The following is a 12420-nucleotide window of genomic DNA, read 5'->3' as shown; positions in this document are numbered from 1 at the left end:
TGAACCTTCTGGATCACCGCACTCATGATAGATCGGTGCTCCTCCTCGATGGAAGCGCTGCGAAGCACTTCCAACATAGTGTCCGGCGCTTCTGGGTGGACAGAGGTCACCGGTATAGGCGTCTCACCCTCCTTAGAAGGGGACCGACTGCCCGAGCTCGGATCCGTTGGAGGGTCCGGCGCGGTGTTCGGCTGAGGGCCGAACTTGGAGGTCTCGGGGACCTCGTCCCCTCGGCTCCCAGAGACCGGAAGGTCGCCTTGCGGCGCCTCCGGGAATGTCCCCCCTTGATCCGGTGCCTCTTGAGACAGCACCTCGGTGTCGTCGGCTGGATGAGGGGAGGTGGCCGTCGGGACTGGATCGCTATCCATGTCCGACGCACCCAGGGAGCCGTCCGAGGATACCTCGACATTGGCTCAGGGCGGCCTGTACAATTGAGTTCGGCGTTAGGGAAAGCAATACAACAAAGGAATCCTATGGGTAACTTTGGTATCCGAACACTTACGATCTCCCCTGGGGCTTGCCCCTGGGCAACCACTCGTCTTCACTGTCGTCGGCGGCGGTGGAGCTGTCCGTAAGGAGCGTCCTTCCCTTCTTGGACCCTTCGGCCTCCCCAATTGGGGCGGCCTTCCTTTTCCTGTCTCCCCCAGTTGGTGGGGGAGCCTCTTCTTCCTCTTCCTCGTCTTCAGGGGAAGAGTGCGCCGCAGAGTCATCGGACGGTGAGTCCGACGACGCCTGGCGTCGGGAACTCTTTCGAGCTCCCTTGGCCTTCTTGGTCTTCTCCGGCACCTTATAGGGGGTCGGAGTCAGCATCTTTGTCAGAAGAGCGTCCGCGGGGCCTTCGGGCAAAGGAGCCGGACAGTCGATCTGTCCGACCATCTTCTGCCTGTCAAATTACAGGAGTTTAGATCCCGCATAGAGCCAATATATATATATATATATAACAAATATCCTCTAAGAGGTAAAACAACTTACCGCACTGGCGTGGCGCTTCGCGCTGAATCCGCGATCCTCAGTAGTGGGGGAGGGACTGCGTCGCCCTTGAACAGCACCCTCCAGGCATCTTCATGAGTCGTGTCGAAGAGCCTATTCAGAGTTCGGTGCTGTGCCAGATTGAACTCCCACAAGGTAAACTCCAGTTGTTGGCACGGGAGTATCCGGCGAACGAGCATAACCTGGACTATGTTGACAAGCTTGAGCTTCTTATCCACCATGTTCTGAATACATGACTGGAGTCCGGTCAGCTCTTTTGAATTACCCCAGGACATGCCCTTCTCTTTCCAGGAGGTGAGCCGCATGGGGATGCCAGATCGGAACTCGGGGGCCGCTACCCATGCGGGGCGCGCGACTCGGTGATATAGAACCACCCCGATTGCCACCGCTTTATGGTGTCCACGAAGGTGCCCTCGAGCAATGTGATTGTGACGCCCCCGATTCAATCGTACACTAATCATACACGCAATCATGTACGATCAAGATCAGGGACTCACGGGAAGATATCACAACACAACTCTACAAATAAAATAAGTCATACAAGCATCATATTACAAGCCAGGGGCCTCGAAGGCTCGAATACAAGAGCTCGATCATAGACGAGTCAGCGGAAGCAACAATATCTGAGTACAGACATAAGTTAAACAAGTTTGCCTTAAGAAGGCTAACACAAACTGGGATACAGATCGAAAGAGGCGCAGGCCTCCTGCCCGGGATCCTCCTAAACTACTCTTGGTTGTCGACAGCGGGCTGCACGTAGTAGTAGGCACCTCCCGAGTAGTAGTAGTCGTCATCAACGGTGGCGTCTGGCTCCTGGACTCCAGCATCTGGTTGCGACAACCAGAAAGAAAGGAAAGGGGGAAAAAGGGGGAGAAAGCAACCGTGAGTACTCATCCAAAGTACTCGCAAGCAAGGAGCTACACTACATATGCATGGGTATCAAATGGAATAAGGGTATCATATGTGGACCGAACTGCAGAATGCCAGAATAAGAGGGGGATAACTAATCCTGTCCAAGACTACGCTTCTGGCCACCTCCATCTTGCAGCATGTAGGAGAGAGTAGATGGTAAGTTCACCAAGTAGCATCAAGTAGCATCGTATAGCATAATCCTAACCGATGATCCTCCCCTCGTCGCCCTGTGAGAGAGCGATCACCGGTTGTATCTGGCACTTGGAAGGGTGTGTTTTATTAAGTATCCGGTTCTAGTTGTCATAAGGTCAAGGTACAACTCCAAGTCGTCCTGTTACCGAAGATCACGGCTATTCGAATAGATTAACTTCCCTGCAGGGGTGCACCACATAACCCAACACGCTCGATCCCATTTGGCCGGACACACTTTCCTGGGTCATGCCCGGCCTCGGAAGATCAACACGTCGCAGCCCTACCTAGGCACAACAGAGAGGTCAGCACGCTGGTCTAAATCCTATGGCGCAGGGGTCTGGGCCCATCGCCCATTGCACACCTGCACGTTGCGTACGCGGCCGGAAGCAGAACTAGCCCCCTTAATACAAGAGCAGGCTTACGGTCCAATCCGGCGCGCACCACTCAGTCGCTGACGTCAAGAAGGCTTCGGCTGATACCACGACATCGAGTGTCCATAACTGTCCCCGCGTAGATGGTTAGTGCGTATAGGCCAATAGCCAGACTCAGATCAAATACCAAGATCTCGTTAAACGTGTTAAGTATCCGCGAACACCGACAAGGGCCAGGTCCACCTCTCTCCTAGGTGGTCTCAACCTGCCCTGTCGCTCTGCCACAAAGTAACAGTCGGGGGCCGTCAGGAACCCAGACCCACCTCTACCGGGATGGAGCCACCTGCCCCTTCAGCCCCCAACTCCGAACAGTACCACATGTAATGTAACTGTGTAAAGTATATAGTATATGCCCGTGATCACCTCCCGAAGTGATCACGGCCCAGTAGTATAGCATGGCAGACGGACAAGAGTGTAGGGCCACTGATGGAACACTAGCATCCTATACTAAGCAGTAGGATAGCAGATAATGGTAACAACAGTAGTAGCAAGGACAGGCTATGCATCAGGATAGGAATAACGGAAAGCAGTAACATGCTACACTACTCTAATGCAAGCAGTATAGAGAAGAGTAGGCGATATCTGGTGATCAAAGGGGGGGCTTGCCTGGTTGCTCTGGCAAGAGAGAGGGTCGACAACTCCGTAGTCGTACTGGGTAGCAGCGGCGTCGGTCTCGGTGTCTAGCGAGAGAAGAGGGGGAAGAAACAATAAATATTTGAGCAAATAGATGCATAACGATGCATGACAAGACACGTATCGGTGCTAGAGGTGCCCTAAAGCGGTATGAGGTGATACCGGTGAAGGGGGGAAACATCCGGGAAAGTATCCCCGGTGTTTCGCGTTTTCGGGCAGAGGAGCCAGAGGGGGAAAGTTGCGAGTTTGATATGTTAGGGGTGCGCGGCGGACGAACGGGTTGCGTATCCGGATTTGTCTCGTCGTTCTGAGCAACTTTCATGTAGAAAGTATTTTCATCCGAGTTACGGATTAAAAGATATGATTTTCTAAAGATTTTATTAATTTCTGGAATTTAATTAATTAATTAATTAATTCGAAAATGAATTAATGACATCAGCATGATGTCATGCTGACATCAGCAGTCAACAGAGTTGACTTGGTCAACCTGACCAGTGGGTCCCACTGGTCAGTGATACATTTTAATTAAACAGTTTAATTAATCTAATCAAAATTAATTAGTGGGTGGGCCCCACTGTCATACTAATTAATTAGCTAATTAACAGTAGTTAATTAGGTTAACTAATCATTAGGTTAAATAATCTTATTTGGTTAATTTAATCAGAATTAATTAAGTTAATTAATTGTTTAATTAATTAATTAATTATTTTCATTATTTATTTATTTATTTATTTATTTAATTCCCTTTTTTTAATGTTCTGGGGCTGGGCCCCCATGTCATTGGCCCACAGGGGCCTTGCGGGTTTCGGGTGCTAGTGGCTGCTAACGGGCGTCGGGCGCAGGGCATAGCCCGAGCGGGCACATGCCCAGGAGGCCGCGGGGCGGCGGACCCGGCAGGTCGTCAAGGCAGGGGAGGCCGGACGCCAACCGGGCGGAGGACGGGGATGGCGACGGTGCACGGGAGCTGGGACAGAACCCGCCCGGTGCGGGGGGGGGGGGGGGTCGCGGGACGACAGGGAAGCAGGGGGCCTTCGTGTGCCGGCAGCAGCGGACGACGCCGGCGTGGGCGCACGGGGCGCAGGGCGTCGACAGGGGGCCACGGGCGGCACGGGCTTGTGCCCGCGCGACGAGCATGTATCGGGCGTGGCCGGGTGCGGGGAGAGGACGAGAGGGAGCGCGGGGGCGCGACCATGGGCGGGGCAAGACCAGCGCAGGTGCGCGGACGCATGCGCGTGCACGGCCAGGGCGCGTCCAGGGGCACCAGGGCGCGGCCGTCGACGCAGTGAGCGCGGGGCGAGGGAGCGAGGGAGAGAGAAGAGGCCGGGGCGAGGCGGAGCTCACATCGAGGAGCAGGGAACGGGGCCGTGTGCTCGGTGGAGGTCGGGGAGGGCCGTCGTGGAGGGGGACAAGGACGGCGTCGTCGTGGAGGAGCAGGCCGGCGAGGTGGTCCGGCGAAGGGGGTTCCGGGCGGCGGTGGCCTCCTCTGGATCCCGACCTAGATCGGGAGAGAGGAGGGGGGGCCGACGCGGGGTCGAGGCGATGGGGTGCCCGGCGACTGGGTTGGGGCGCTGGCGTCGCGAGGTGGGGGGGGGGAGCGGGCTCGTCCCCGATCCAGATCGGATCGGGAAGGGGAGAGGAGAGGCGTGGGGAGTGGGGTGACGGGGTGGATGGGTTAGGGTTTTCCCCCCGGTGGGGGGTTATGGAGGGGAGAGGTTGGACCGGTCGGTGCGGCCGAATAGGCCAGCCTGTTGGGTCGGCTGGCCCGGGGGGTCCTTTTCCTTTTTTTGTTTTCTCTTTTGTATTTTTCTTTCTTGTATTTATTTTCTTTTCTGTTTTAAATCATTTTAAATTACTTAGGCATTTTGTAAAAATGGGTTTGTTGCACCATAATTACCTTTGTAATATTTCGTACAAACCAAACATTTTTATTTTAATGTTTGAAAACTTTTATTGTTTGACTTAAATTCAAATTTGAATTTGGATCGGTTCTGAACTAACGCGAGATTATCAACAATAATCGAGGTGACGTGGCATCATTACCAGATGGTTACTGTAGCTTGATTACCCGGGCATCACAATTCTCCTCCACTACAAGAAATCTCGTCCCGAGATTTAAGAGGTAGTGTAAGGGGGGAAAGTTTGATAATGAATCTAGCGAATCTTTTCGGTCTTGGTTGCTCTTCTCGAAGAGGTCGATCCATTACATTGATTTCTTCATTCCTCTGTTTCAGGTCCTCATGATGAAGTCGGCTCTTTTCTTCAGGAACTCCATCATATTTACGAATAGGTAACGGAGCAGCTTTACAACAATTGAATGTTATAAGAGAAAGTCATCTGGGCGGGGGTATCCCAAGAATGATCATAAGAGTATCTCTCGAGTTGAACAAATGAAACACATCGAGAGCAAAGTAAGAAGGTACCATAAGAAGTTTGAAGCGGATAGACAATCGCCGTTGCCTGAAACAAGGCAACGGTTATAGGTATTGTGTTTAATACCAGAATTGATGATCACACGGAAGGTGGCTCGTGAATTACATACGAAGCCACGCGCGAGGAATAACTTTGGGAACATGGGGTGTACAGGAGAGTCAGGTTTCGATCCTGTGGAACTGTGGGTTATGGGCCCACCATGTTGGTTAAATGTAGGAAAGGTGGTGACATCTTGCGCGATCATGTAAGCAAGGCATGTCGGAGGATAGCCTGTCATTTATGTCGGCAACAACATCGGTACCAAGGGTGAGGGACGAAGAGAACCATTTTCCTGCTCGTCGAAACGAGGCGGACCAATAGGCAAGGTTCTCGCCCATCGGTGGTTACCAGAATATCATCAACAATAGTAACAGGGTCTTACTGACTGAGTTGTACACCATGGTGTTTACATAAGCATGAGAATATTACTGCTTAGATCATATATATCACCAATAAGGTTAAACAAAACAATGGAAAGGAAAAGGTGATCATCAGATTTAAACAGAACAATGGAAAGGACAATGTGTTTAAACACATATTTCAGGGATATATCCTTCCCATGGACAAGCAGAGCATGATATCCATGACAGGATATAATGTAGAAAATTCTTTAAGTATGGGGAGAGAAATTTCCTGACATTACCCATACAACGGTGTTTGGATAATTGAGCAGGAAACATTTAGCATTGGGCTTCAAATGCTCTTGTGGAAAATCGGAGTACCATAGACATGCTTCGAGATAGCATTGGCATGGTCTCCAGGTGAAGATCAGACTTTGGATACAAAGGATCCACCGAAAACAACTTATAGAATAAGTTTTACAATTTCGTCATGGCAGAATGGTTAACCTTGCTAAAAGGGAAGTTATAACAATAGGGCCTACGGCCAGGTGTGCATGGCATGACATCACCTTACCGGGTCATATAAAAGACCAGTGTTATAACTCTTGGGAATATGTTCCAACCATCAGATCTGACCGAGATTCAGATCTGATCAGTGTTAGGAAACCTTAGACTCGGAATGCCTGAGAAAAGGTGCGACACAAATTGACGAGATGACATTGTAAGATTCTCGGGACATGAACTATGGAAGTGAGTCCATCCTTAAACCAATAAGAGGAAGAGGGGGTGGCTGATGGACTCAGTGACAATTCCTCGAGATTTCCAAAAAGACGGATTCCCACAATTATGAAAACAAGGAGATAACATTTGTCGGATCAAATGATATATTGATGTATGCTTGAGGAAAACATACACAATTAAACTTTGGTTGAAAGGTGCACGCGAGATATGGGCTTAGGTAGCCTGATCAATTGTTAGAATGGTGATTCAATAGCCGATAGGCTAAGAATGAACTATCGATCATTAACTTCAAAGCAATAGGGTTGCTAGAAGTACAGAATCCAAAGAGCACCGCTCACTTGTTGGTATCCCGGTTGGAATCAACACGGGAACCAAGAAAGAATGGTGATGGTGAGAAGTATCACAATTTCAAGAATTCTTAAGATATGGTGCAATCCTCACAACATTCTTGATATAGAAGACAGTAATACTACAAGGTAGAACATAACCTAAGCTAGATAGCAAGGAAATCAAGGTACAACACAATCATGAACAAGTTTGTGTTGGGGGAAGGCAAGAAAGTTGCCGATGATAACACAAATCATCGAGGGGCAAGAATGGTGTTTCCCATCATGAATTCAATTGATATCCTGGAAGGGGTCAAAATGTTGATGATGATCATGAGACACTTGTCGAGGGGTTTCATGAGGATATAATCGATCATCGATGACATCAAGCAAAAGGAACGGTGAAGCGAAAATTATCAGAACCATGGGTATGAAACAAACTCGAAATCAAGTTTTCTATTCAAGGAGAAATGATATGACAAAGAAGATCGACATAAGATTAGCTCACTGTCGAAATTTGTGCTCCGTGAAGCACGACCAGGTAGCACATTTAAAAATTAGCCCAATAATGGTATAGCCGATCAGGCTAGGAATGACTTGAAGGATTATTAAACTCATAAGCAACAAATATTACTTAGAGTTATCGAACCAAAGTGCGGAATCGGTTCACTTACCGGTGTTCTTGAGCGACTAACAACTCATAACCCATGAAAAATTGGAATCGGTGAGAAATAATAGCTGATGGAGACTCATAAGATGCAACACAGTTCTTAGATATACTCGAGATACCAGAGGGTAATACTCGACTGTAGATCAAGGTAGAGGTTGGACTGGTGTATTGACTTGCAAAAGACAAGTGCTTTAACTTGTCCGAAAAATGGGATCAAAGAGAAAATATGGTCGAAACCACGATTGCATAGGATCAGTTCACAGATACCAGATGATATTATATCAACGAAATAGTTATTATTACAAGAAGCTTCCATGATAGGATCTACATTGTGTCCATGGGCATGAACACAAAGGTTCAAGGTCGACTCCCACTTCTTCAATGCACAACCTTTCATTCACCTCTCGTATTCCGAAAATGACATTAGTTGTTGAAAGTTTTACCTGGTGAAATACCAGATAAGTATGACCTGCGAAATCTTTCGGGTTCACACAGATTAGGGAAGGCGTTGGTTCAACCCATCGGGGCATCTTGGGAACTTATACCACAAGCTTCAATAGTAAATGACATAAGCTCGATAGTAGAGCATGGGTGACAAAACGAGAGGATACAATTTACTGAAGGCATTATGCATCAGGGAAAGAACTTCCAAAGTGATTGAATATGAAGGACGTTGTCGGATAAAATCCAACAAGGTTCTGATGGTCCATAAAGGATCTGATGTGAGTATCGGCTTCACAACCAGAGGAAGAATCAATGCAAAGACATTGGATTATAGAAACAACTGAGTAACTTAGAGCTCAATTGCAAAGGAATTATGATTTACAAAGCGAAGGATCAGAAGCAGACGCTCTGATCAAGGATGGATAAGTTCAATATACTTAGGGGCACAATCGACGATAATTTGATTGGCGAGAACCAGCTCATGTTTAAAATGACGTCTGAGCCGGAAGGAAGAATTCTAGGATCTGATTGAGGATTGCGAGCATTCGCAACAAATCGAATCAACGTACTCAAAATGATAATGACAAGGGATGCCAATAAGATTATGGGACTTATGGGATTAAACATAATGCAAGCAAGCAAGAATTTCAAGAGCAATAGACTGCTTAGGATTTTCGAAAGATCGAATAGTATCTCGAAGACTTTTGTGAAACACATGAACAACTGGGAATGAGCAAATATCCGGTGAGTGCTAGAAATTATCCATAGTGGTATTCCTGTGGCAAAGAACAGCAAGGTAGTAAGATCAAAGGATTCTCGGGACAACAGAGAGAATTTCGGGGTATCTTGTAATAACAATACCAACTGGGGATGAATGTAAGAATAAAAATTGCAAGTAGTTACCCATAAGGGTTTACGGTGGAAGGGGAATTGCAAATGCGATGAACACAAGTTCTCTGGTTAACAGCGGAGAGTATCTTCAGGGTCTTCACGCGCAGCAGACGATCAACAGTAATAAGGGGCTCTCCGGGTGAAAGTGATAACAAGATCCTAATGTTAGATTTTAGCAAAATCATTTAACCTGAATAGAAGAGAGGTCAGAGTCCCAGAGTAGAGGTTGAGGAATAAAAGATCCTAATACCACCCAATGGCAACGTGGGCCCGTAAGCCGCACAGCCATGTTAGTAAAAACTTTTTCAATGACTAGACTCCACTTCGGCCAAGGAGTTTGGAAGGGGGATTCCTACAGGCAGTCGGCTCTGATACCAGCTTGTGACGCCCCCGATTCAATCGTACACTAATCATACACACAAACGTGTACGATCAAGATCAGGGACTCACGGGAAGATATCACAACACAACTCTACAAATAAAATAAGTCATACAAGCATCATATTATAAGCCAGGGGCCTCGAAGGCTCGAATACAAGAGCTCAATCATAGACGAGTCAGCGGAAGCAACAATATCTGAGTACAAACATAAGTTAAACAAGTTTGCCTTAAGAAGGCTAACACAAACTGGGATACAGATCGAAAGAGGCGCAGGCCTCCTGCCTGGGATCCTCCTAAACTACTCTTGGTCGTCGACAGGGGGCTGCACGTAGTAGTAGGCACCTCCCGAGTCTAGTAGTCGTCATCAACGGTGGCGTCTGGCTCCTGGACTCCAGCATCTAGTTGCGACAACCAGAAAGAAAGGAAAGGGGGAAAAAGGGGAAGAAAGCAACCGTGAGTACTCATCCAAAGTACTCGCAAGCAAGGAGCTACACTACATATGCATGGGTATCAAATGGAATAAGGGTATCATATGTGGACTGAACTGCAGAATGCCAGAATAAGAGGGGGATAACTAATCCTGTCCAAGACTACGCTTCTGGCCACCTCCATCTTGCAGCATGTAGGAGAGAGTAGATGGTAAGTTCACCAAGTAGCATCAAGTAGCATCGTATAGCATAATCCTAACCGATGATCCTCCCCTCGTCGCCATGTGAGAGAGCGATCACCGGTTGTATCTGGCACTTGTAAGGGCGTGTTTGTTTAAGTATCCGGTTCTAGTTGTCATAAGGTCAAGGTACAACTCCAAGTCGTCCTGTTACCAAAGATCATGGCTATTCGAATAGATTAACTTCCCTGCAGGGGTGCACCACATAACCCAACATGCTCGATCCCATTTGGCCGGACACACTTTCCTGGGTCATGCCTGGCCTCAGAAGATCAACACGTCGCAGCCCTACCTAGGCACAACAGAGATGTTAGCACGTCGGTCTAAATCCTATGGCGTAGGGGTCTGGGCCCATCGCCCATTGCACACCTGCACGTTGCGTACGCGGCCGGAAGCAGAACTAGCCCCCTCAATACAAGAGCAGGCTTACGGTCCAATCCGGCGCGCGCCACTCAGTCGCTGACGTCATGAAGGCTTCGGCTGATACCACGACATCGAGTGCCCATAACTGTCCCCGCGTAGATGGTTAGTGCGTATAGGTCAATAGCCAGACTCAGATCAAATACCAAGATCTCGTTAAACGTGTTAAGTATCCGCGAACACCGACCAGGGCCAGGCCCACCTCTCTCCTAGGTGGTCTCAACCTGCCCTGTCGCTCCGCCACAAAGTAACAGTCGGGGGCCATCGGGAACCCAGGCCCACCTCTACCGGGATGGAGCCACCTGCCCCTTCAGCCCCCAACTCCGAACAATACCACAGGTAATGTAACTGTGTAAAGTATATAGTATATTCCCGTGATCACCTCCCGAAGTGATCACGGCCCAGTAGTATAGCATGGCAGACGGACAAGAGTGTAGGGCCACTGATGGAACACTAGCATCCTATACTAAGCAGTAGGATAGCAGATAATGGTAACAACAGTAGTAGCAAGGATAGGCTATGCATCAGGATAGGAATAACGGAAAGAAGTAACATGATACACTACTCTAATACAAGCAGTATAGAGAAGAGTGGGCGATATCTGGTGATCAAAGGGGGGCTTGCCTGGTTGCTCTGGCAAGAGAGAGAGGTCGACAACTACGTAGTCGTACTGGGTAGCAGCGGCGTCGGTCTCGGTGTCTAGCGAGAGAAGAGGGGGAAGAAACAATAAATATTTGAGCAAATAGATGCATAACGATGCATGACAAGACACGTATCGGTGCTAGAGGTGCCCTAAAGCGGTATGAGGTGATACCGGTGAAGGGGGGAAACATCCGGGAAAGTATCCCCGGTGTTTCGCGTTTTCGGGCAGAGGAGACGGAGGGGGAAAGTTGCGAGTTTGATATGTTAGGGGTGCGTGGCGAACGAATGGGCTGCGTATCCGGATTCGTCTCGTCGTTCTGAGCAACTTTCATGTAGAAAGTATTTTCATCCGAGTTACGGATTAAAAGATATGATTTTCTAAAGATTTTATTAATTTCTAGAATTTATTTAATTAATTAATTAATTCGAAAATGAATTAATGACATCAACAGAGTGGGTCCCACTGGTCAGTGACACATTTTAATTAAATATTTTAATTAATCTAATCAAAATTAATTAGTGGGTGGGCCCCACTCTCATACTAATTAATTAGCTAATTAACAGTAGTTAATTAGGTTAACTAATCATTAGGTTAAATAATCTTATTTGGTTAATTTAATCAGAATTAATTAAGTTAATTAATTGGTTAATTAATTAATTAATTAATTATTTTCATTATTTATTTATTTATTTAATTCCCTTTTTTAAACTTCTGGGGCTGGGCCCCCACGTCATTGGCCCACAGGGGCCTTGCGGGTTTCGGGTGCTAGTGGCTGCTAACGGGCGTTGGGCGCAGGGCATAGCCCGAGCGGGCACATGCCCAGGGGGCCGTGGGGCGGCGGACCCGGCAGGTCGTCAAGGCAGGGGAGGCCGGACGCCAACCGGGTGGGGAGAGGACGAGAGGGAGCGCGGGGGCGCGACCATGGGTGGGGCAAGACCAGCGTGGGTGCGCGGACGCGTGCGCGCGCACGGCCAGGGCGCGTCCAGGGGCGCTGGGGCACGGCCGTCGACGTAGTGAGCGCGCGGCGAGGGAGCGAGGGAGAGAGAAGAGGCCGGGGCGAGGCGGAGCTCACATCGAGGAGCAGGGAACAGGGCCGTGTGCTCGGTGGAGGTCGGGGAGGGCCGTCGTGGAGGGGGACAAGGACGGCGTCATCGTGAAGGAGCATCCCGGCGAGGTGGTCCGGCGAAGGGGGTTCCGGGCGGCGGTGGCCTCCTCTGGATCCCGACCCAGATCGGGAGAGAGGAGGGGGGGCCGACGCGGGGTCGAGGC

The sequence above is a fragment of the Triticum aestivum genome, chromosome 7A (genome assembly GCF_018294505.1).
Source record: "Triticum aestivum cultivar Chinese Spring chromosome 7A, IWGSC CS RefSeq v2.1, whole genome shotgun sequence".
In the NCBI taxonomy this organism is placed as follows: domain Eukaryota; kingdom Viridiplantae; phylum Streptophyta; class Magnoliopsida; order Poales; family Poaceae; genus Triticum; species Triticum aestivum.
The sequence above is the reverse complement of the archived record's forward strand: the minus strand, read 5'-3'. Positions refer to the sequence as shown.